The following is a 27374-nucleotide window of genomic DNA, read 5'->3' as shown; positions in this document are numbered from 1 at the left end:
CATCTCAAGCACCGCTGAACTGGGCCCTTCATCTCAAGTACCGCTGCGCTGGGCCCTTCATCTCAAGCACCGCTGCGCTGGGCACCGCCGTCTCAAGCACCGCTGAACTGGGCCCTTCATCTCAAGCACCGCTGAACTGGGCCCTTCATCTCAAGTACCGCTGCGCTGGGCACCGCCGTCTCAAGCACCGCTGAACTGGGCCCTTCATCTCAAGCACCGCTGAACTGGGCCCTTCATCTCAAGCACCGCTGAACTGGGCCCTTCATCTCAAGTACCGCTGCGCTGGGCACCGCCGTCTCAAGCACCGCTGAACTGGGCCCTTCATCTCAAGCACCGCTGAACTGGGCCCTTCATCTCAAGTACCGCTGCGCTGGGCACCGCCGTCTCAAGCACCGCTGAACTGGCCCCTTCATCTCAAGCACCGCTGAACTGGGCCCTTCATCTCAAGTACCGCTGCGCTGGGCCCTTCATCTCAAGCACCGCTGCGCTGGGCACCGCCGTCTCAAGCACCGCTGAACTGGGCCCTTCATCTCAAGCACCGCTGAACTGGGCCCTTCATCTCAAGTACCGCTGCGCTGGGCACCGCCGTCTCAAGCACTGCTGAACTGGGCCCTTCATCTCAAGCACCGCTGAACTGGGCCCTTCATCTCAAGCACCGCTGAACTGGGCCCTTCATCTCAAGTACCGCTGCGCTGGGCACCGCCGTCTCAAGCACCGCTGAACTGGGCCCTTCATCTCAAGCACCGCTGAACTGGGCCCTTCATCTCAAGTACCGCTGCGCTGGGCACCGCCGTCTCAAGCACCGCTGAACTGGGCCCTTCATCTCAAGCACCGCTGAACTGGGCCCTTCATCTCAAGTACCGCTGCGCTGGGCACCGCCGTCTCAAGCACTCCTGAACTGGGCCCTTCATCTCAAGCACCGCTGCGCTGGGCCCTTCATCTCAGGAACCGCTGAACTGGGCCCTTCATCTCAAGTACCACTGGCCCATGACCGGCAGGGGCTGGCCCGCATCTGTGTCGGACAGGGCTGCACGAAGCACTCTGGGCACCAGGCCCCCTCCAGAACCAGTGGAGACTGTTATCCACTTGTGAGACTGTGGCTTTGCACTCCCCAGGATGTAACAGTGGGAAGCCCACCCACTGTCTGGACTTGTGAGACTGTGGCTTTGCACTCCCCAGGATGTAACAGTGGGAAGCCCACCCACTGTCTGCACTTGTGAGACTGTGGCTTTGCACTCCCCAGGATGTAACAGTGGGAAGCCCACCCACTGTCTGGACTTGTGAGACTGTGGCTTTGCACTCCCCAGGATTGAACAGTGGGCATGGAGGCCCCTCGTGGATCTGGCGTCGTGCACTCATCTGGCTGAGGTGCCCCCCCTTCCCTTCCCCCTGAGGTGCCTGTAGTTTTGCTATCTGATGTCCCTGCAGTGTTCTCTCCGTTGGAGTCAGGTATCCTGTGTGGGCTTTGCCCATGTGATTTGGGCCCAGTGGTCCACGAACAATGCCTGCTACAATGCTCGGACTTGTACATTTATGTATATAAGAGTTTTTGATGTGTATATATATTTTTTGGGCAGTATTACAATATATTCCAATGTTTAGAATCATTTCCTTTTGTATTTGCATTCTTCCGGGGGGTTTGGGGGGTGTCACTCTGATGTGTTGCTATGCATTGATGTGTGTGTTGTAGTGGGTGAGGGTGAGGGTGGGTGTGTCGCGTATGTGTGTACCCGTAATAATTTCCCCTCCCCCCTCCCCTGTGTCGTAGGTGCAGTACTCACCGTTGTCTTCTGCGCCGGCGTTCGTGCTCCTGGTAGAGGAGTAGGAACACTATCGCTGGGAGTATGTGGAGTTCGGGTTCCATGCTGTCCTGATTCCTCGTGGGCTGTATGGAGGTGAGCGCTTTCCCTTCGAAATGGCTGTTTCCGCGTGTTTTTATCAGCGGGGCTACCGCCCCTGAAAAGGTGGCGGATTGGTAGGTTGTGATAGAGTGGGCGGTACATTGTCTCCCACCTGTCTGTTGGCGGTGACCGCCGCGCTGTTTGTTTGTGGTGGCGGGCGGTGTGTTGTTGTGGCGGTCGCTGTTGGCGGTTTCCGCCAGGGTCGGAATTCCCTTTTTTTTCCCACCAGCCTGTTTGCGGTTTGGCCGCAGCTTTAACAGCGACCGCCAGGGTTGGAATGACCCCCAAGGAGTATTAGTGGATAACCCAGGAGGCAGCTCCTGGAAGACACATAGGGGGTCATTACAACATTGGCGGTAAAAGGCGCTTACCTCCGTGCAGAAGACTGCCAATACAACGCTGCGGCAGCGGAATTCCGCCACAGCTATTATGACACACATCTTGAAATCCGCCGAAATTCAGACACCCACACAAGTCCGCCACACCAAAGGTCAGTGGAAAAGTGGCGAAAACAAAACCTCCACCTCCACGCCAACAGAAACACGCCCATGCTATTACGACCCACGAATCCACGTGGCGGTCTTTCAACCGCGGTATTCCATTGGCGGTATACACCGCCACGCTCAAAATACACACACATCTCCAAAACACCGCCACATTGGACAATACAAAATACACACACCTGATACACATACACACACCACTCCCACACACCCAACACAATATAAAACATAGACCTACATCACCCACAAACCCCTATGACCAAAAATCAGAGACGAAGGCCAGAGAGACAGAGAACACAGCAACTGAGAACCCCACAACACAGAGGCACACAACACCATCACCCATACAACATTACACGCACAATACACCACACACCACTACTGATTACCACACACTGACACCACCCCACACATCACCCAAACCACCCCATGTCACGCCAAAGACACCCCTGGTTTTCCGAGGAGGAGCTCAGGGTCATGGTGGGTAGAGCCACAGCTATTTGGTTCACAGGTGCAGCACACATCCATAGCCAGATTAGTCGACAGGGTCAACGCAGTGGGACAGCATCCAAGAAATCGGGAGAACATCAGGAAGAGGTGGAACGACCTAAGGGGGAAGGTGTGTTCCGTGGTATCCAGACACAGCATCGCGGTACAGCAGACTGGCGGCGGACCCCCACCTCCTCCCCACAACTAAAAACATGGGAGGAGCAATTCTTGACGATCATGCATCCAGAGGGCCTCGGAGGAGTCGGTGGAGGAATGGACACTGGTAAGTCAAATCTTAACTATCATATCCCCCACCCTACCTGCATGCTATCACACACCTCCACCCTCACTCCCTCCCCTATCACTCCAAATCCTCACTAGTGTACTAATAACACAAACCACACATACCAATACCAAGCCCTGCATGACACAACTAAGCATGGTCAACCCTCACCAAAGCATGCTCACTGCACATACCCAGAACAACCCCCTAACCATCATCACACAAACCCACACACAGGAATGCTTGCACTGGGGTACACAAACACCCACCCATAGCACACCATTACACACACAGATGCAATAATCATGCTCTTATATCCCTGCAGGACCACTAAGGAACTTCACCACACAGGAGGGTCCAGACATCTCCACTCCACCCACAGAAGAGGCCCACAGTGACGACAGCAGCTCTGCCCTACTGGATCCTGATGACCAGCCCGGACCATTGTGGGCCTCGGGACAGCCTTGCACAGGCACAGCCCAATACTGACCTTCCACCCTCTGGTAACACCAGCACAGCACCCAACCAGCGGGCCCATACCTCCGTACCCAGGACACGTCAATCAGCGGTGTGTCCACCACTACAGGGAACCCAGGAGAACCCACCACCCCAACAACAACAGGGACCTGGGGGCAGTGGTAGTGGGCACATGGTCCAGGGGACGGAGGCACAGGGAAACAGGGGAACTGGGAGGGCTGCTCCATCGTGGGAGCATACCACCACTCCCAGGAAATGATGGCGACGGCCCTGGCCAAGTTTCAGGAGACCCAGCGCCTGCAGGAGGAGCAGTATTTGGGGTTCAGGGAGCAGCTCAGGACCATCAGCTCCGCCCTGGGCACCATTGTAGGGGTGCTGAAGGACATACAGCAGACCATGAGGAAACACCGTGGCACTCCAAGGGGCCCCTGACACTAGCCTGGACGATGAACTGCCCACCACCTCCGCCGGCGCAAGTGGACAGGACGCCCCGCCACAGGACCACCACACCAGCCCCATCCCAGGTGGGCAGGAGGCCACCAACAGGCCCGGCAATGCAGCCCAGGAGGGCCCCGCCAGCCACAGGACAGGTGGCAAATGACCTCCCCGCCATGGCCGGATCCGCTGAACTGGGCCCTTCATCTCAAGCACTGCTGCGCTGGGCACCCCCGTCTCAAGCACCGCTGAACTGGGCCCTTCATCTCAAGCAATGCTGAAGTGGGCCCTTCATCTCAAGTACCGCTGCGCTGGGCCCTTCATCTCAAGCACCGCTGAACTGGGCACCGCCGTCTCAAGCACCGCTGAACTGGGCCCTTCATCTCAAGCACCGCTGAACTGGGCCCTTCATCTCAAGTACCGCTGCGCTGGGCACCGCCGTCTCAAGCACCGCTGAACTGGGCCCTTCATCTCAAGCCCCGCTGAACTGGGCCCTTCATCTCAAGTACCGCTGCGCTGGGCACCGCCGTCTCAAGCACCGCTGAACTGGGCCCTTCATCTCAAGCACCGCTGAACTGGGCCCTTCATCTCAAGCACCGCTGAACTGGGCCCTTCATCTCAAGTACCGCTGCGCTGGGCACCGCCGTCTCAAGCACCGCTGAACTGGGCCCATCATCTCAAGCACCGCTGAACTGGGCCCTTCATCTCAAGTACCGCTGCGCTGGGCCCTTCATCTCAAGCACCGCTGCGCTGGGCACCGCCGTCTCAAGCAACGCTGAACTGGGCCCTTCATCTCAAGCACCGCTGAACTGGGCCCTTCATCTCAAGTACCGCTGCGCTGGGCACCGCCGTCTCAAGCACCGCTGAACTGGGCCCTTCATCTCAAGCACCGCTGAACTGGGCCCTTCATCTCAAGCACCGCTGAACTGGGCCCTTCATCTCAAGTACTGCTGCGCTGGGCACCGCCGTCTCAAGCACCGCTGAACTGGGCCCTTCATCTCAAGCACCGCTGAACTGGGCCCTTCATCTCAAGTACCGCTGCGCTGGGCACCGCCGTCTCAAGCACCGCTGAACTGGGCCCTTCATCTCAAGCACCGCTGAACTGGGCCCTTCATCTCAAGTACCGCTGCGCTGGGCCCTTCATCTCAAGCACCGCTGCGCTGGGCACCGCCGTCTCAAGCACCGCTGAACTGGGCCCTTCATCTCAAGCACCGCTGAACTGGGCCCTTCATCTCAAGTACCGCTGCGCTGGGCACCGCCGTCTCAAGCACCGCTGAACTGGGCCCTTCATCTCAAGCACCGCTGAACTGGGCCCTTCATCTCAAGCACCGCTGAACTGGGCCCTTCATCTCAAGTACCGCTGCGCTGGGCACCGCCGCCTCAAGCACCGCTGAACTGGGCCCTTCATCTCAAGCACCGCTGAACTGGGCCCTTCATCTCAAGTACCGCTGCGCTGGGCACCGCCGTCTCAAGCACCGCTGAACTGGGCCCTTCATCTCAAGCACCGCTGAACTGGGCCCTTCATCTCAAGTACCGCTGCGCTGGGCACCGCCGTCTCAAGCACTCCTGAACTGGGCCCTTCATCTCAAGCACCGCTGCGCTGGGCCCTTCATCTCAAGTACCACTGGCCCATGACCGGCAGGGGCTGGCCCGCATCTGTGTCGGACAGGGCTGCACGAAGCACTCTGGGCACCAGGCCCCCTCCAGAACCAGTGGAGACTGTTATCCACTTGTGAGACTGTGGCTTTGCACTCCCCAGGATGTAACAGTGGGAAGCCCACCCACTGTCTGGACTTGTGAGACTGTGGCTTTGCACTCCCCAGGATGTAACAGTGGGAAGCCCACCCACTGTCTGCACTTGTGAGACTGTGGCTTTGCACTCCCCAGGATGTAACAGTGGGAAGCCCACCCACTGTCTGGACTTGTAAGACTGTGGCTTTGCACTCCCCAGGATTGAACAGTGGGCATGGAGGCCCCTCGTGGATCTGGCGTCGTGCACTCATCTGGCTGAGGTGCCCCCCCTTCCCTTCCCCCTGAGGTGCCTGTAGTTTTGCTATCTAATGTCCCTGCAGTGTTCTCTCCGTTGGAGTCAGGTATCCTGTGTGGGCTTTGCCCATGTGATTTGGGCCCAGTGGTCCACGAACAATGCCTGCTACAATGCTCGGACTTGTACATTTATGTATATAAGAGTTTTTGATGTGTATATATATTTTTTGGGCAGTATTACAATATATTCCAATGTTTAGAATCATTTCCTTTTGTATTTGCATTCTTCCGGGGGGTTTACGGGGTGTCACTCTGATGTGTTGCTATGCATTGATGTGTGTGTTGTAGTGGGTGAGGGTGAGGGTGGGTGTGTCGCGTATGTGTGTACCTGTAATAATTTCCCCTCCCCCTCCCCTGTGTCGTAGGTGCAGTACTCACCGCTGTCTTCTGCGCCGGCGTTCGTGCTCCTGGTAGAGGAGTAGGAACACTATCGCTGGGAGTATGTGGAGTTCGGGTTCCATGCTGTCCTGATTCCTCGTGGGCTGTATGGAGGTGAGCGCTTTCCCTTCGAAATGGCTGTTTCCGCCGTGTTTTTATCAGCGGGGCTACCGCCCCGGAAAAGGTGGCGGATTGGTAGGTTGTGATAGAGTGGGCGGTACATTGTCTCCCACCTGTCTGTTGGCGGTGACCGCCGCGCTGTTTGTTTGTGGTGGCGGGCGGTGTGTTGTGGCGGTCGCTATTGGCGGTTTCCGCCAGGGTCGGAATTCCCTTTTTTTTCCCGCCAGCCTGTTTGCGGTTTGGCCGCAGCTTTAACACCGACCGCCAGGGTTGGAATGACCCCCAATGAGTATTAGTGGATAACCCAGGAGGCAGCTCCTGGAAGACACATAGGGGGTCATTACAACATTGGCGGTAAAAGGCGCTTACCTCCGTGCAGAAGACTGCCAATACAATGCTGCGGCAGCGGAATTCCGCCACAGCTATTATGACACACATCTTGAAATCCGCCGAAATTCAGACACCCACACAAGTCCGCCACACCAAAGGTCAGTGGAAAAGTGGCGAAAACAAAACCTCCACCTCCACGCCAACAGAAACACGCCCATGCTATTACGACCCACGAATCCACGTGGCGGTCTTTCAACCGCGGTATTCCATTGGCGGTATACACCGCCACGCTCAAAATACACACACATCTCCAAAACACCACCACATTGGACAATTCAAAATACACACACCTGATACACATACACACACCACTCCCACACACCCAACACAATATAAAACATACACCTACATCACCCACAGACCCCTATGACCAAAAATCAGAGACGAAGGCCAGAGAGACAGAGAGCAACGCAACTGAGAACCCCACAACACAGAGACACACAACACCATCACCCATACAACATTACACGCACAATACACCACACACCACTACACATTACCACACACTGACACCACCCCACACATCACCCAAACCACCCCATGTCACGCCAAAGACACCCCCGGTTTTCCGAGGAGGAGCTCAGGGTCATGGTGGGTAGAGCCACAGCTATTTGGTTCACAGGTGCAGCACACATCCATAGCCAGATTAGTCGACAGGGTCAACGCAGTGGGACAGCATCCAAGAAATCGGGAGAACATCAGGAAGAGGTGGAACGACCTAAGGGGGAAGGTGTGTTCCGTGGTATCCAGACACAGCATTGCAATACAGCAGACTGGCGGCGGACCCCCACCTCCTCCCCACAACTAAAAACATGGGAGGAGCAATTCTTGACGATCATGCATCCAGAGGGCCTCGGAGGAGTCGGTGGAGGAATGGACACTGGTAAGTCAAATCTTAACTATCATATCCCCCACCCTACCTGCATGCTATCACACACCTCCACCCTCACTCCCTCCCCTATCACTCCAAATCCTCACTAGTGTACTAATAACACAAACCACACATACCAATACCAAGCCCTGCATGACACAACTAAGCATGGTCAACCCTCACCAAAGCATGCTCACTGCACATACCCAGAACAACCCCCTAACCATCATCACACAAACCCACACACAGGAATGCTTGCACTGGGGTACACAAACACCCACCCATAGCACACCATTACACACACAGATGCAATAATCATGCTCTTATATCCCTGCAGGACCACTAAGGAACTTCACCACACAGGAGGGTCCAGACATCTCCACTCCACCCACAGAAGAGGCCCACAGTGACGACAGCAGCTCTGCCCTACTGGATCCTGATGACCAGCCCGGACCATTGTGGGCCTCGGGACAGCCTTGCACAGGCACAGCCCAATACTGACCTTCCACCCTCTGGTAACACCAGCACAGCACCCACCCAGCGGGCCCATACCTCCGTACCCAGGACACGTCAATCAGCGGTGCGTCCACCACTACAGGGAACCCAGGAGAACCCACCACCCCAACAACAACAGGGACCTGGGGGCAGTGGTAGTGGGCACATGGTCCAGGGGACGGAGGCACAGGGAAACAGGGGAACTGGGAGGGCTGCTCCATCGTGGGAGCATACCACCACTCCCAGGAAACGATGGCGACGGCCCTGGCCAAGTTTCAGGAGACCCAGCGCCTGCAGGAGGAGCAGTATTTGGGGTTCAGGGAGCAGCTCAGGACCATCAGCTCCGCCCTGGGCACCATTGTAGGGGTGCTGAAGGACATACAGCAGACCATGAGGAAACACCGTGGCACTCCAAGGGGCCCCTGACACTAGCCTGGACGATGAACTGCCCACCACCTCTGCCGGCGCAAGTGGACAGGACGCCCCGCCACAGGACCACCACACCAGCACCCCACCCCCTGCAGATGGAGAACCACCACACAAGTGGTCCCACTGTCTCACTTTGTTACCCTGTCCAGATTTGAACTGCCCCAGCTCCACTTCCTATGCCCATTTGGGCAGTGCACCTGTGTGACCAATAGACTGGACTCTGCCATGGACATTCCTCCACCGTCCCCCATCACCATTTTACAACCCCCCTCCATTTTTGAGCACTTAAATAAACACCCTTGAACCACAAAACAATCTGGAGTCAGTCTGTGATTTGGTAAATTTGTATTATCAATGACAGTGTCAAAATGCGTTCTCAATTGTAAAGCCAACATACCTATGTCACACATCACAAGTCCTTGAAGGATGCAAGCAGATGACACACGTTGCTAACCACACCTGTGAAACCGTAATGGAAAGGTACAACTCAGTGACCAAATACTGCTGTTAAATGACAGACAGGATAGAGGTAGAAGTGTGAAAGTGAATGTAACGGTAAAAAAAACTGTTATTACCTGTGTGTCACTGGAAATATTGCAGTATGACTGACTCCCTGTTGTCTATGTCTTCTTCCTCAGCTTCCTCCTCATCACTGTCCATAGGCTCCACAGGCTCCACAGCTGCCACAACACCGCCATCTGGACCATCCTCCTGCAGAAAAGGCAAAGCAAGATTGTGAAGCATTGAGCAGGCGATGATGATCTGGCACACCTTCTTCGGTGAGTAGAATAGGGAACCACCTGTCATATGGAGGCACCTGAACCTGGCCTTCGATCACCCTCCTAGTCCGCCCATGGGCTTCATTGTAATGTTCTTCTGCCCTGGTCCTGGGATTCCTCACTGGGGTCAATAGCCATGACAGGTTGGGGTAACCAGTGTCCCCTAATAGCCACACACAGTGCCTCTGGAGTTGACTCATCATATAAGGGATGCTGCTATTCCGCAAGATGTAGGCGTCATGCACTGAGCCAGGGAACATAGCATTTACCTGGGAGATGTACTGGTCTGCCAAACAGACCATCTGTACATTCATCGAATGATAACTCTTCCGGCTCCTTACGTGTTTCAGCAGGGCAGACAACACTCTGGACAACACGTTGGAAAACATAGGCTGGGACATCCCTGATGCCATGGCCACTGTTGTCTGAAAAGACCCACTAGCAAGGAAATGGAGCACTGACAGCACCTGCATGTCAGGGGGGATTCCAGTGGGATGGCGGATTGGTGACATCAGGTCTGGCTCCAACTGGGTACATAGTTCCTGGATAGTGGCACGGTCAAACCTGTAGGTGACGATTAAATGTCGCTCCTCCATTGTCAACAGGTCCACCAGCGGTCGGTACACCGGAGGATTCTGCCATCTTCTCAAATGTCCCAGCTGACGGTGCCTAGGAAGGACAACAGCGATCACAGAGTCAACAAATTCCCAGGTATGTACCCACAGATACACAGAACACGACACCAAACACAAAACCCTTCCTGTATGTGTGTTGAGTGAAGGCCTAGCTATGTGTGACGCAGTAGTAAATTAAGCCATGTGGGCCCCTGAAATGGCGGCTGCCTGAGCTCTAAACTGGGACAATGGGAATGTGAGGTCACTGCGCTGGCGTTGTACCCCGTTGCGGTAGGCGGTCGTAGACCGCGGCGCAATGCTGCATTGGTTAACATTGGACCCTATGGGTCCCAGGAGCCAATGATGAAGTGTGCCGGCGGTGATGATACGCACCGCGCGGACGTCACCGCCGCTGACGTGACCGCCATTTTCTAACTGTTCAATCACTCGATAGCTGATCTTCGACAGGAGAGGACCTACACTGCAAGTGCTGCTGTGCTCTCGGTCTGGAAGAGACAATGGCTGCTACGTCTGGGGGAAGAGCCCCTGCCTTCACTGCTCAGGAGTTGGAGAAGCTAGTAGACGGGGTCCTCCCCCAGTACACGCTCCTCTACGGTCCTCCAGACCAACAGGTAAGTACACAGGGAGCACGTTGTATGGGCTATGCCTGGATGGAGAGGGCTGGTTGGAAGAGGGAAGGGGGCAGAGTCCAGGGAAGATGCATGCATGGGCCACATGGCAAGGGTAGGGATGGGGGCCACTCACATCGGCGGTGCAGTTGGTAATGACTTCTCTTCTTCCCTTGTGCATGTCATTTAGGTCACCGCCCACCAGAAGAACGACATTTGGCGTGCCATCGCCAAGGAAGTCCGGACCCTGGGGGTCCACCAGAGACGGGGCACCCACTGCCGGAAAAGATGGGAGGACATTCGCCGCTGGAGCAAGAAGACGGCGGAGGCTCAGCTGGGGATGGCCTCCCAACGTGGGAGGGGTGCCCGTCGCACCATGACCCCCCTGGTGTTCCGGATCCTGGCGGTGGCCTACCCAGAGTTGGGTGGGCGCTTGAGGGCATCACAGCAGACACAAGGGGGTGAGTACACTCTCATTCTGGGGACTTGGCGCGCAGTTGAGGAGTCTGGGTGGGGGAGGAGGGCTGTGGGTGTACCTAGGCAAGGCAGAAATACGTAGGCTAGGCCCCTCCGTAATGCAGGGCATGTGGCACTCCACCCCACCTCAGTAGTAGGCCAAGTACAGGTATAGATGCCCTTGTGGCATCTATGTGTGCAGATGTCCACCATAGCCATGTAGGCCATATACGAGCAATTGCATCTCTAGAGGCCAAGAGCACGGCGTAGTGCAGGGGGCTGCTGTGTCTGTATTGTCCGCCAACTGTAGCGGTAAGACTCAACCTGTCTTTCTTCTGTCATCCCCTCCCCCTTTTTCTGCTCTCCCTGTTCTTTTGTGCATCAGCATCATCAGGCGGAGGTACAGTGTCACCGGGGCACGAGGGAGCTGCATCCCACATGGCCATGGAGGGCCACACCACGGACTCAGAATGCACCAGTGGGACGGAGGGCGAGGGGAGCTACACATCGGTCACCGGATCACCAACCAGCGACACAGACTCGTCCGCTGATGGGAGCTCCCTTGTCGTGGCGGCACCATCTGTGCCCCCCACTTCTACAGGTACAGCCGCCACCTCCCCTACCAGCACCACCCTCCCAGCAGCCCCTCAGCGTTCGCCCCGTGCCCGCTCACCCAGGAGGGTGGGCATCACCTTCGCCCCAGGCACCTCAGGCCCTGCCCCAGTCACCCCTGCTGCCCTCAGTGAGGAGGCCATTGACCTCCTCAGATCACTCACTGTTGGGCAGTCTACCATTTTGAATGCCATCCAGGGTGTAGAAAGGGAGTTGCAACACACTAATGCATTCCTGGAGGGCATTCATTCTGGTCAGGCTGCCCTTCATCGAACCCTGCAATCTCTGGCCTCAGCACTGATGGCAGCCATTGTCCCTGTGTCTAGCCTCCCCCTTCCAACTTTCTCCACCCAGACCCAATCCCCTGTACCCAAGCCTGTCCCAAGCACACCATCAGACAAGCATGCATACACCTCAACACCCAAACGTAGCTCAGGCAAACATAGGCACCACACAACCCACAGGCACTCACACAAGCATCACCCACATGCAGACACAACAACATCCACTGCCTCCACTGTGTCCTCCTCCTCGTCGTCTCCCTCCTCCCTCCCAGTTTCGTCTATACTCTCACCTGCATGCACTACATCTACAGGCACTAGGACTCGCACCAGAACACCCAGCACCACACCCCGCTCACCTGAACTCACCACCCCCACTCCCATTTACACGTCCCCTGTGTCCTCTCCCAGTGTGTCTGTGACGCCCCCTCCCAAAGTACACAAACGCGGGCACCCACACACCCAACATCCATCCACCTCACGACAGCCTCCAGTACCTGCACCTGCACCCAAAATACCTAAAGTGACACCTCCTACAACCACCTCCTCTTCCTCCAATCCCAGACCCCCTCCAGCTACCCATCCCAGTGTTCGTCAGAAACTGTCCCTCTGCAACGTTGACCTCTTTGCCCCCACCCCCACCCCTCCAATTCATCAGTCCTGTCGTAGCGCCTCAGCCAAAAAGACTCCAGTACCAGTGGTGCGTGTTCAAGGTGTGTGGAGTGCACCGGCCACCAGGGCAGGCAGTGTGACACGGAGCCAAGGCACTGCCAGTCCACCCCCTGTAAAGCATCTCAAGTTGGAAAGTGGCCGACGGGACAGGGTGAAGGCTCCTGGAGGCAAAACTACTCACAAGGGTCCCAGGGGGATTGCAGAGCCAGCTGTGACTCCTCCAAAGGTGGGGAAAGGCCAGAAGAAGTCTGCACAGCCTTGTGTGAGAAGCACGGCGGAGAAGGGCGGCATCCTTCCCGGTGGCCGGGACGCCACCGCCACCACCGTCGTCACTGGTCAGGAGACCACCGCCACAGCCGGAGTCATTGCCCAGGAGGGCACAAGTATCGTCACTGGTCAGGAGACCACCGCCGGAGTCATGGCCCAGGAGGGCACAAGTATCGTCACTGGTCAGGAGACCACCGCCGGAGTCATTGCCCAGGAGGGCACAAGTATCGTCACTGGTCAGGAGACCACCGCCGGAGTCATGGCCCAGGAGGGCACAAGTATCGTCACTGGTCAGGAGACCACCGCCGGAGTCATTGCCCAGGAGGGCACAAGTATCGTCACTGGTCAGGAGACCACCGCCGGAGTCATTGCCCAGGAGGGCACAAGTATCGTCACTGGTCAGGAGACCACCGCCGGAGTCATTGCCCAGGAGGGCCCCGGCTGCCACAGCCCCGCTGGGCAATGAGGGACCGTCATGCCACACACCAATGCACAGCCCAGAGACCGCCATGGCAAAGCACCGCTGAACAGGGCAGAGACCGCCATGGCAAAGCACCGCTGAACAGGCCAAAGACTGCCATGGCAAAGCACCGCTGAACAGGCCATAGACCGCCATGGCAGAGCACCGCTGAACAGGGCAGAGACCGCCATGGCAGAGCACCGCTGAACAGGCCAGAGACCCCCATGGCAAAGCACCTCTGAACAGGGCAGAGACCGCCATGGCAAAGCACCGCTGAACAAGGCAGAGACCGCCATGGCAGAGCACCGCTGAACAGGGCAGAGACCGCCATGGCAGAGCACTGCTGAACAGGGCAGAGACCGCCATGGCAGAGCACCGCTGAACAGGCCAGAGACTGCCATGGCAGAGCACCGCTTAACAGGCCAGAGACCCCCAAGGCAAAGCACCGCTGAACAGGCCAGAGACCTCCATGGCAGAGCACCGCTGAACAGGCCAGAGACCGCCATGGCAAAGCACCGCTGAACAGGGCAGAGCACCGCTGAACAGGCCAGAGACCGCCATGGCAAAGCACCGCTGAACAGGGCAAGCACCGCTAAACAGGGCAGAGCACCGCTGAACAGGGCAGAGCACCGCTGCAGAAGGAAAAGACCGCCACATCAAGCATCGTTATCCCATGTACAGCTGGGACAGTGACGGGACAGGAACTGTCACAGGGAGCCTAATCCAGTCTAGGCACCATTCCCCCTCCAGAACCAGTGGAGAGATCCATCCACTACCTCTGTCCAGAAAACAGGATGAAGCACTCTGGGCACCAGTCCCCCTCCAGAACCAGTGGAGAGATCCATCCACTACCTCTGTTCAGAAAACAGGATGAAGCACTCTGGGCACCAGTCCCCCTCCAGAACCAGTGGATAGATCCATCCACTACCTCTGTCCAGAAAACAGGATGAAGCACTCTGAGCACCAGTCCCCCTCCAGAACCAGTGGAGGCTGTTATCCACTTGAGAGACTGTGGCTTTGCACTCCCCAGGATGTAACAGTGGGCAAGCCACCCACTGTAGAGACTTGAGAGACTGTGGCTTTGCACTCCCCAGGATACATCAGTGGGCAACCCACCCACTGTAGAGACTTGAGAGACTGTGGCTTTGCACTCCCCAGGATGGTACAGTGGGCAACCCACCCACTGTAGAGACTTGAGAGACTGTGGCTTTGCACTCCCCAGGATAATGCAGTGGGCAACCCACCCACTGTAGAGACTTGAGAGACTGTGGCTTTGCACTCCCCAGGAATCATCAATGGGCATGGAGCCCCGTTGTGGACGTGGCGTGGTGCTGTAATCCGGCTAAGGTGCCCCCCCTTCCCTTCCCCCTGAGGTGCCTGTTGTATTTCTCTCTGACGCCCCGGCAGTGTTCTCTCCGTTTGTGGACAGGTATCTGGTGTGGGCCTCGCCCATGCATTTTTGGCCCAGTGGTGCACGGACATTGATATGTTCATATCTGCACTACTTCTCGTAATGTATATACTTTTGAATGTGTTTATATCTATCTGTACATATTTGGTACATGTATTTTGATACATTACAATGTTTGAACTGATTTAGTTTTGTCTTAGCATTCTTCCGGGGGGGTTGTGGGTTGTTACTGTGCTGTTTGGAACTGCATTGGTGTGTGTGTTGTAATGTGCGAGGGTGGGGGTGTTGCGTGTGTGTGTCCCTGACTTCTGCCTCCCCCCTCCCCTATGTCGTAGGTGCAGTACTCACCGTTGTCTTCGCCGCCGCAGGCGCTGGTGTTCGTAGATGAGTAGGAAGACAAAGGCAGGTAGGATTTGTAATTCCGGCTCCATGGTGTCCTCCTTCCTCGTGGGATGTGTTAAGGTCAGCGTTTTCCCATTGCAAAAGCTGTTTCCGCCGTGTTTTTACCCACGGTGAATCCGCCCCGGAAAAGGTGGCGGATTGGCGGGTTGTAATACTGTGGGCGGTACATTGTCTTCCGCCTGTCTGTTGGCGGTGACCGCCGCGCTGCTTGTCTGTACCGCCGTGGCGGGCGGTGTGTTAAAGTGGCTGTCTATGTTGGCGGTTTCCGCCACGGTCTTAATTCCCTTTTTTTGTCCGCCGGCCTGTTTGCGGTATTACCGCAGCTTTAACACCGTCCGCCAGGGTTGTAATGACCCCCATAGGCCCTCGTTATAAGATTGGCTGTAAAAAACACCTACCGCCGTAGCGATGGCCACCAAAAGACCATCGCTGCGGCTACCAGCTGTCCGCCAAATGATGACCACGCCGGATTTCTGCCACAAGAAGGGCGGAAATCGTCTGTGGCCATCCTGGCGGATGGTGGTAAGATGGCACTGCTACCACCAGCAGCGCCACGCCAGTAGACCGCCACCAGCCGTATTATGACAAATAATACGGCCTGGTGGTGTTCTGCTGGCGGGCGCTGGTGGTGGTAGCAGCGCCAGGTCCCATCCCCTGCAAGAAGACCCCCTGGATCAAGGTAAGTCGGGTCTCAAACAGGGGAGGAGGGTGTTGTGTGTGTGTGTGGGGGTGTGTGCATGTATGTGTGTGCGTGAATGTGGGTGTGTGTTGAGTGTTGATTACGTGTGTGCCTGTATGGAAGGGTGAGTGCGTGTATGTTGAAATCTTAATGAATGTCTGTATGTGTGTTTGGAAGTGTGTGCCGATGTGTGTGTGATTGGATGTATGCATGCGTGTATGTATGTGTGAATGAATGTGTGTCTGCATATGTGTGTGTGTGTAAAGGGGGGCATGGATGTAGAGGGGGGTGTTTTGGGAAGTAGGGAGTGTGCGGTTCTATGGAATGGCAGGTGGGGTGGGGGACACCTATCAGTGACAGGGAACAAATTAACTGTCACTGATAGGGCGTACTGCCATGGTTTTCGTGGTATTACGAATGCCACAAAAACCATGCCGGTAGGTGGGGTCATATTCCCATAGGTGGCACAATGTCATCCACCCTGCTGGAGATGAATATCTCCAGCCCGGCGGCTGTTACCGCCATGGCGGTCGGAGTGGTACATTGACGGGTTTGCTTCAGCCTGTTGGCGGTACTAGCGCCACATTATCGCCAACCACCGGGGTCATAATGACCCCCCTAGTGGATAACCTAGGAGACAGCACCTGGATGATGTAGATTTATATTAGCGGATAACCTATGAGATAGCTCCTGGAAGACATACTAGGTGTATTGGAGGATAACCTAGGAGACAGCTCCTGGAAGACACACTAGGTGTGATAGAGGATAACCTAGGAGACAGCTCCTGGAAGACACACTAGGTGTGATAGAGGATAACCTAGGAGACAGCTCCTGGATAATGCAGGTGTGTGACAGCGGATAACCTAGGAAATAGCTCCTGGAAGGGACAGTTAGTGTCCATTAGGTATCCCAGTTAGGTCCGTAGGGTGGGAGTAGAGAGTGGGGTGAATCAGGTAACGTGTAAAGTCTGACAGGAGGGAAAGGGAAGACCAAGTGGTCAGTGTCAATTGACTTTACCCGGAGCAAAGTCAGACCTTTTGTTGAAAACTTGAAAAAGGGTAATAATGATGACTAAAATATGTGATGTTAACAATGTGTAATAAGGATGATAAAAAGAATGTGATCTTTCATAATCATAGTGGCAAATTGTAGAGAAAAGGCAAGGATTTTCGCCAGTGGTTATAAAATCTGAACTAAGTGAGGAAGAGAGAGTGCAAGATCTTTGTCATATTTTTGATATCTTGATAGAAAAACTTAAAGTGTCTTGGGAGTGGGGAAATTTCATTGCAAATAAAACCCGAGATTTTAAATTAGATGATATGAAGATTAGTGGAGATAAATAAAAAACTTTCATAAGTGAGATTGATAATTCCCTGTGGCAGGAAGTAGACACCCTCGATTTAGTTTTAACATTTTAATGGGCTCACGGCCAACCCCCATTTCCGTGTGACACTCCTCGGTTCCACATAATAACACAGGAGATTATTGTATTTGAAGTCCTCTTAGACACATTTTTCACAGATGTATATGAGTCTGGGGTTCTAGATGAAGGTATGGATGTTATGTCCCCAAGTGCCACTGCTGATGATTTTAATTCATAATAGGTTGTAGCCTGTATTGTGTTAGATCACAACCAATTTCGCCCCCTATAAATGCACCCATACCTGACAGTGAGCTAGAAGAAGTGCTATACAGGTTAGCGATATTGACAAAGAACACATATACAGTAGTGAGGGAGATGCAGAGTAGTGAGAGGACATAAGGAGTGGGTGGTAATAAAGAGCATATAGACATATAAGAAGGAATGTCCTGGGGAAAATCATGGACGCTCCCCTGGAACATATGATAAAAACATTTTCGTCCGACAAGAAGAAAATACCGAAATATTGTAAGCAAATATATAGAGATACCAAAGATCATGCTCAGCCATGGCCTAAGGAAGGGACATTTGACGAGGACATAGTTGAACATACATTGACTTATATTAAATCTAGATATCAGAAGAAAAAGAGAACGAAGAGGGAAGCTATTTTGTCATTATGGCGGGTTTTCTGCAATACAAAGACAAATATAAAATCGACAATGTTAGAAAGGACAGTGACACAAGCACACAAAATATCTACAGAAGGGGCTCTAGAGGGACCCCCACCGTATGGTCTCTATCCTATTCGGCCTGCGGCCAGAAATAAGGATCCAGTATGGGTCAAATTTGAGGAAGGGGAGACAGCGGTGAAGGAGGCAGAGAGAATGCCTAGCCTAGTCCCGGCAGATCCTCTGGAAGAGTATGAACATAGAAGAAAGGAAGGAGCAATACCTAGGGTGCAACACACTGGAGAATGGGCAGAAAGATTTGAGAACGTTGACCCTCTTCGAGGGCAATGGACTACTGGGCAGATTATTCTCAAATTGAGAGATACATCTGCAAGTACATTGAGAGAGGCAGCAGGAGAGTACACGTTGGAAGAAAGAGAGAAGGCAGAAGATGTAGAAAGGTCACAATATGATAGATATTTAGAAGAAACAAGAAGGGAAACAGAAGCTGAGGCGGCAGTTGAGGATTGGGATAATGAGTCTGATATGAATGAGGGTGCAGCAGGAAGAAACAGAAGCCTGTATAACTTTCGACCCCATCCTATACTGTATGAAGGTTACAGTTAATAGCAAGAGACGCTGGAGAGATAAAGAGAAAGTAAATTCTAGAAACAACCAAATTAAGGTTGTCACCTATTGAGACGATAGAACGGGAAGAAGGCAGGCATTTTTGCCAAACCTTTTCAGATGAATTAGCAAAATGGACTGAAAAAGGGGGGAGAAAACCATGGCCCGGCAGGGGTCTTTCCAACCCTATGATTTAGCTACAGCAGAAGACTATACAGCATAGACAGGGTGCCCTGGGTTGGGATTATCCATACATTCAAGAGTGTCTTGCAGTTTGGGAGATGTATGTCGAAGACAAACTGACTGAAGTGATACACAGTAATAGGCCAGACCCGAGGTTGTCATGGGTTAACAGGTTCGCCGCCTATCACTCAACTGCCTCTCCTTTTTAAGGGAGGGCAGGCACCAGCATACGTGCCTTGGCCACAGATGGACAAGAAAATTTAAAGCAAGCACTGTCCCCACTGTCTGAAGGTGCAGGAAAATGTATAGGGAGTTTTGAAAAACACACTGCTGAAGTGAACTTTGCTCTGGGTGATGTCAAGAGTTTGTTGAGTTCTCTGGCAGGAGATGAGGTAAATACTTTATTTATGAGAGCAGGACTTCCTCAAGTTACGTTGACAAATACACAGTTTGACGGATCTTCCTTTAATAATGTCCGCCAGCATGTTTGGGATGTGCTGCGGCGGACATATCCAGATAGGCCAGATATTGGAGCTCTCATGGAAGAAAGAATTAAGCCATCTGAAGACATTGCAGAGTTTATTACGAGAATGGAAGAACTATGGATACAGGAGGTAGGATGTAATTGGGAGAATACAGGAGGAAATGCACTTTTATTTTACAATGTGCTGAAGAGACGCCTTCCCACGGAGATACAGGTAAATCTAGATGGAGTAGTGGGAATTGAGGCTCAACCATGGCCACAAATACAGGCTCACATAATACATTATTTTAAACGAAAGCAAGAGAAAGATGAAGAGAGAACGGAGCAGGCAGAGAGAGCTACTGCTAAGTTAGTGCAACAAAAACTTAGGAAACCTAGTACAGAAGGAGCACTTGTGACAGCACCAGCAGCGACTGTCGCAACGCCAGTGCAAGGGCAAGCACCAGGAGGACAGGTAATGAGTGAGATAGTGAGAAGACAAAGAGGCCCAGCAGCAGAACAAGGAGCAATGCAGGGGAGAAGGCAAGGAGGATACCGAGGGGGTCACCATGTTATTATTGCGGAAGGTCAGGTCCTTTTGTAAGGCAATGTAGAATTAAAAGGATAGATGAACATATGCAGGGGTGGCCCACCTCGCAAACGCAAGTAGCGAGGCTGCCGTACATTCAGTGGGGACCACAACAAAATATACAAGACAAGAGTGCCCCCAAACCCCTCAAGCTCAGTGGATGGCACCTCAGGGGCCACTGCAGCAACATGGGCCCCAGGGTGGCAGTAACACCATGGGTGGACAAGTGCAGGGGTAGGTAGGAGGAGTATTGGTGCAAGGAGGTAACCCCTATTACGCACCGCCCCAAGTATCTAGTGGGGCACTGACACCTAATTATGTCCAATGACAAACCCCACAGGTAACAACTATGTGTCAATACTATCGGTAGCCCACAGATCAGAGGAGGAACGCACTGTGACGATAGCCATAGAAGGTCACCCCTATCGGTTTTTAATTGACAATGGGGTTACCAAATCTTGCATAAATGAAGAAACATTACCACTCTCGTGCAACTCAATGGACACACAAGGGTTTTCTGGGACTGTCAGACGTGTTCCTTTTACTAATTCTGTAAATATGACTGTGGGTAATGCACAAATTGATGGGCCATTGCTATATTCCCCTGAGTGACCCGTTAACCTCCTGGGGAGAGATCTAATGAGCAAACTGAATATGACCATCTCATTTTCAGAAGATGAACCGATGGTGTGTTATGTGGGATTGATTAAAGGAGCTGAGACTGTTAAAATTACATTGAAACCTGGAGCCATATTGCCCAAGATACAACAGTGCCCTCTGTCCAAATAAGCAGAGGAAGGTCTTCTACCTACAATTCAGGCGCTACTTGAGCAAGGAGTGATATATGAAAGATCGACACTATGTAATATGCCGATTTTCCCGATAAGAAAGGCCAAAGGGGGAACTTGGCGAATGATTCAGGATTTACGCTCTCTGAACAATATTGTCATTTCGGAGTTCCCTGTAGTACCTGATCCTTCGGTTATATTGACAAATATTCCTAAAGATGCCACTTTTTTTCTCTGTGATCGATTTGAAAAATGTGTTTTTCAACATTCCATTACATGTCGATAGCCAATATTTGACTGGATTTATATTTAAAGATACACAATATTGCCATAGTAGGCTTCCTCAAGGTTTTTGCGAGTCCCCAAGTATTTTTAATCGGACAGTTAAAAAGGACTTAGCGAACATTCAATGTAAAAGTACACTTTTACAATATGTGTATGATATTTTGTTTTGTAGTGCCACTGAAGACACATGTGGAGACAATACCATTGGTCTCCTCTGCACGCTTGCAGACAAAGGATACAAGGTTGACAAAAATAAGTTACAGTATGTGCAGAAAGAGGTACATTATTTGGGGCAATTAATATCTAAAAATGAGAGAAAGTTGACACCTGACAGAATAGAAAGCATAAAGAATATGCTCAAGACCACCACTACCAAACAGATGCAGAAGTTTTTAGGACTCTGTAGTTATGTGAGGCAGTGGGTATTTGATTATGCTACGTTGACAGCACAGCTTCTCACTGCATTAAAGGAGTCCCACGCAACAGCAAACAAAATACATTGGACAGATGAGGGAGAGACAGTATTTCTGGAGCTAAAGAAAGCAATCACGAATGCTCCAGTGTTAGGTACACCCGATTACAAGAAACAACTCTACCTCTTTTGTCATTATAATGGAATGACTATGACCGCAGTACTGACTCAGAAAACATCTATGGGGCATAAGATAATTGCCTACTACAGTGGGCTGCTAGATCCTATCACGAAGGGCCGCTATCCATGTGAGCAAGCCCTGGCTACAGCAGCATTTGCAGTCCAGAAGAGTACTATTATTGTGATGGGATCACCTTTAACACTGTGTGTAGAGCATGCAGTATTCGCTATCTTGCAAAGAGGCAAAAGTACTCTCATGACTCAGAGAGTATCTGGGTACAAAGTAATACTTTCTTTACCATCCTTGTAGGTGGTTAGATGTCATACAGTTAATCCAGCGACATTCTTTGCGCACCCAGTTACTGACGACGAACAAGTACATGACTGTGCCAATTATGTGCCAGAAGAAGAAAGTAAGGTGGGAGAAGATCCCATCCCGGAGAGCATGCTGCTCTTTGTGGATGGATCCTCTTTCATAAACCAGGAAACAGGGATTCGACATTCAGGGAGTCAAGTAGCACTACCCTCTCATTTTTCAGCGCAAGCTGTGGAACTAGTGGCCATTATTGAAGCGTTGCAACATGCTGAGGGGTTAGAAGTTATGATTTATTCAGATTCAGCATCTGCTACTACTACTGTGCATTCGAGCATCCATAGGTGGGAGAGGAGAGGATTTTTTAAATCTGATGGGTCTCCAGTGATGCACAAAGATTTACTGGCAAAACTGATACATGCTTTAACCTTACCATCTAATGTGGCGGTAATAAAATGTGCAGCACATACAAATAAGCAAGACCTTGTCCCCAGGGGTAATGCTCTGGCAGACTGGGCAGCCAAGGAGGCAGCTAAAACATCTCCAAATTATATTGAATCAGAAGAGAACACATTGGAAATGATAAGGAGACAACAGTATGATATTGAATTATCACCCCTGTACACTGAGACAGCACAATTACATTTATGTGAGTTGCAGGATCAGGCATCACTACATGAAAGGGAATTGTGGGAACAGCGAGGATGTATACAATCACCAACAGATTTCATCTATAGAAAGGAATGTACTGGGAAACCTATAATGCCACAAGTTTTATTGTATACAGCGCTGGAGCAACTGCATCGCCCTACGCATACGGCTAAAGAATATCTTCTAGCTATATTGCAGGGAGATTGGTTTATTTATTGGAAATGATTACAATGTGTATTGCTGAATGTGCAGTATGTCAACAATACAGCCCAAGACCTACATTAAAAGTTATTACATCAACAATTCCCCGTCCAACAGGTCCATTTAAAAATCTACATTTAGATTTTGCTGACATGATCGATAAATGTAACAATTACAGGTACCTAGTAGTCGTGGTCTGTCCTTTTCCAAGGTGGATCGAGGCAGGACAATGTGTAAATAATGATGCTAAAGTAGCAGCTAATTTTGTGATACGAGAAGTAATACAGAGATGGGAAATTGTAGAAACAAATCCATTCAGATAGTGGCAGCCATTTTGTTAATGCCCTTTTTCAACACATTTGCACCTCTCTGGGGATAAAGCAAAGATTGTCATCTGTCTATCATCCCCAAAGTAATGGTGTAGTGGAACGCCTTAACGGCCTGTTAAAAAAACAAAGTAAGAAAACTGTATGCTACATTGCATAAAAATTGGTTCCACTGCCTTCCACTGGCTTTTTATGCTCTTAGAAATCAGCCAGGAAGTGATCATCACCTGACACCGCATCAGATAGTGACAGGACGCCATATGCCGACTCCTTTGACGATAGCGAGGCAAAAGACAGATGTTCATAAAACTGCTAAAGTGTTGGAGGAGGAAATGAGTGGGTATTTATCTCAGCTGTTGAAGTCTGCTAAGTTCTTTTCTAAACAGGTGATGCAGCAGCAGAAGTGCACCACCGCTGCCCAGCAGATCAGTCCAATTCCTGTGGGTCAACACATTGTTGTACGAAGCTGTGTGAGGCGATGGAAAGACAGCAAGTTCGAGGGGCCTTATCCGGTCACTTAGAGCACCCCCACTGCAGAGAAATTGGAGGGAAGGAAACCGTGGATACATTTGTCGGACATTCGACTGGCCCGCTGCTTTGTGTCAAACATTGTCATTGGTACAGGAACTTTTGGAGGAGAGCGAACCAAAGGAGAAATAACATTGTTCTAGTTCATGTATAGTATCATGTTTAAATATTGTGCGTTTGAAAAGAGAGACATATGAATATAAGAATATATCTCATGTGTCACATCACAGACTGTCAGACAACATGTGGTAACAGCACATGACAGAAGTAGGTATGCAAAGTACTAATGAGCCTTGTTTATTATGTTCTTTAATTCCATATGCCAGTGATTCAGATAGATTACATTCATCTAAAGAAGTATCTCCTTACATTACACAGTGTATTCTCCATCTTTTCCTATGTAGAATGAGGGCACGGATGCAACCTTCACAAGTGCAGCGGGGAACATTTTTAGTAAACATCACACATTATGAGAAAGGGTTAACTGACATAACGAATGTTCTGACTGGTCATAAGGAAATAGAAATAAAAATAGAAGCAATGGCGAGGGCAGGGCAGGAGCTCTAAGGTACAAGGATAGGTGGAAGGCTAGAATACTAGGGCAAGGATTCCTAGGGGTATCACAATCTACTCTTCTATGTAAGGATTACGCAGCCACACCTAGGCCCTATGACTGTCAGGAAAGACCTTATCTTAGGGTAAATGGTTCAGTATATGTCTGTGGTCAATGGCACTATTGAGCAGTATTTGGATGTAGAACTCTCTCCTTATGGAGAGGGAGTGAAAACAACACTAACATACACCAAGACTGTCAGGCTAAATGGAATGAGAACAAACAAAGTTTAACATGGGTAGAAACACCTTCAACTCTTAGAGTGGGTCAAACACCTAGGCCCATATTTATACTTTTTGACGCACAACTGCGCCAACGCAGTTGTGCGTCAAAAATGTTACCGCCGGCTAACACCATTCCAACGCATCATGCTGGCGCCTTATTAATGGAATGACGTTAGCCGGCGCTGCGGACTGGTGTGCGTAAAAAAAAATGACTCACACCAGGCAGCGCCGGCGTATGGGAAAATGGGGGTTGTGTGTCAAAAAATGGTGCAAGTCAGGTCTGAGGCAAAATTCAGGCCTCAAAGCTGATTTGCGCCATTTTTTTTGACGCCCAACCTCCATTGACATGACTCCTGTCTTAGCAAAGACAGGAGTCATGCCCCCTAGCCCAATGGCCATGCCCAGGGGACTTATGTCCCCTGGGCATGGTCATTGGGCATAGTGGCATGTAGGGCGGCCCAAATCAGGCCCCCCTATGCCACAAAAAAATTAGGAAAAAAATACTTAACCGAACTTACCTTTACTTCCCTGGGATGGGTCCCTCCATCCTTGGGTGTCCTCCTGGGGTGGGCAAGGGCGGCAGGGGGTGTCCCTGGGGGCAGGGGAGGGCACCTCTGGGCTCCTTCTGAGCCCACAGGTCCCTTAACGCCTGCCCTGACCCAGGCGTTAAAAAACGGTGCATATCAGGCTGTGCGCCATTTTTTAAGGCCCACCCCCTCCTGTGCATCAAAATGACGCCAGAGTATAAATATGGGGCACAGGCCTTAAGGTCATTTTTTGGAAGGGAATGCCTACTTTGCATATCATTAACGCAAGGCTGGTTCCCCCTTCCAAAAAATGACGCACATGGTGGAATTTTGACGCCGGCGGGATCGGGCGTCAAAGTATAAATATGGGGCAGGATTTGCACCGATTGTGCGTCAAAATTTTTGACGCACATTCGCGCAAACAGAGTTTAAATATGCCCCCTAGTGTTTTCTCCTTAAGTTTTAAGGGGAATGGAACAGTTGCAGTAGGGACAAATGTCAAGTGCATCACCACAAGAGATAATGATGATATGCAGTCTAATGGACTACCATTGGCAGTGTGGAGAATGGCTATATATGTGACTTCCTGCAGGATGGAATGGTCTTTGTTCCTTAGTCACTGTGAACACCCCCTCCTTAGTGATTCCAGGGGTGGATGTTTCGAAGTTGCATGATCATCCCATGAGCCGTCCAATTACTTTGTTACACCATTATCGGAGCAGAAGAGCTGCTGAATATTTTGGCACTGCAACATGGGCAGACGTTCCACTAGAATATCGGTTGTTCAATGATGCCCAGTTGTTTTTTGGAAGCATCTTCCCATTCAGTCAGGCTAAAGCCACTGCTCGTTGTTTGCAAATAACCCATTGGGAACTGATGAAAGCCATCAATGCAACAGACAATGGTTTCAATGCAATCAAAGAAGAATTGCGGGCAGTGAGAGTGATGCTTATGCAACATAGATATGTGTTAAACTTGAAGACGGCAATGGAGGGTGGGGTTTGTGCCAAGATTGGTACGGCTTGTTGTACATTCGTGCCGGCTAACGATGCTGTCAATGGAACAATAACAGAGGCTGTACAGACTGCATAAGCCACAGAAGAAAATGGTAGAAGAGGAGGTGCCTCCAACGAGTGGTTTCCAGGGTTGTTTTCGTGGATGCCGTCCTGGTTACCTGAATTGCTTAAAGGACTTCTTCCAATTCTTGTGATGATCCTATTGATGTACTGTTTTGTTCAGGTTATTGTAGGGTGTTCTAAATCCGGTAGCCAGATGCTGGGAGGGATGTTTACTAATAGATTGGTTAGTAGGGTGTGGAAGCAGAAGCAGAACGCATACACGAGATAGGTACATTGGGTAGGAAAGGAGAGCAGGTAGTTGAAAATTCAACTAGAGGAGGGAATGTAACAGACCTCAAGTAAACAACAGAGGGCCTACTCTGGTCAACCCATGACTTAGAAAACAAATGTGCAGAGGTGTATATTATACAAGAGAAGTACAGGCCCCGATTTGGATACAATGGTCAAGTGGGGATGCAGGGACAGAAAGGAGAATGAGGAGAGAGGCCAGGTGCAGGGCAAAATCAGTCACAGTCCGTCCTCGCATACCACAGATAATTTAAGAGAACATATGCACAGGCATGAGTCTGAGCCCCTTTCAGATACCAGGGTTAGGAGAAGGGGTAAATCATGACAGGCTGAAAGGGAGACATGGCACTAGATGTTTGTGTTTCAAGGCTGGCAGGGAGTGGGAGACAGACCGTAAAACTTCAAAGTCTGGTAGACTTGTAGGAAGGACATATTGATTGAGTTCAAAGGGTAGGATCAAAGGACATTGGCCCTCATTACAACCCTGGCGGTTGGTGTTAAAGCAACGGTAATACCGCCAACATGCCGGCGGTACAAAAAATGTAATCACGACCACGGCGGAAAACGCCAACATAGCCAGCCACTTCAACATTCTGACCGCCACGGTGGTAGCAACAAACACCGCGGCGGTCACTGGCATACAGACAGGCGGAAGTCAATATACCGCCCACCGTATTACAAGGCACCAATCCGACAGCTTTTCCGGGGCGGTACCAACGACATCAAAAGCACTGCGGAAACTGAACAACGAAGGAGAACCACTCACCTCTCAACACTCCACGAGGAACCAGGACACCATGGAGCCAGAATTGCAGATCCTACCCATGTTGGTGTATCTACTAATACACCACAAAGTAGAAAGAAGGCGGCAGCGGCGGCGACAACGGTGAGTCCTGCACCTAGCACACAGGGGAGGGGAGGAGGGAAAAGAGAGTGTCACACACATGCGGCACGCAACACCCCCACCCTCACCCACAACAACATACA

Source organism: Pleurodeles waltl, chromosome 6, assembly GCF_031143425.1.
Source record: "Pleurodeles waltl isolate 20211129_DDA chromosome 6, aPleWal1.hap1.20221129, whole genome shotgun sequence".
NCBI classification, from domain to species: Eukaryota; Metazoa; Chordata; class Amphibia; order Caudata; family Salamandridae; genus Pleurodeles; species Pleurodeles waltl.
This window is presented reverse-complemented; position numbering follows the sequence as displayed.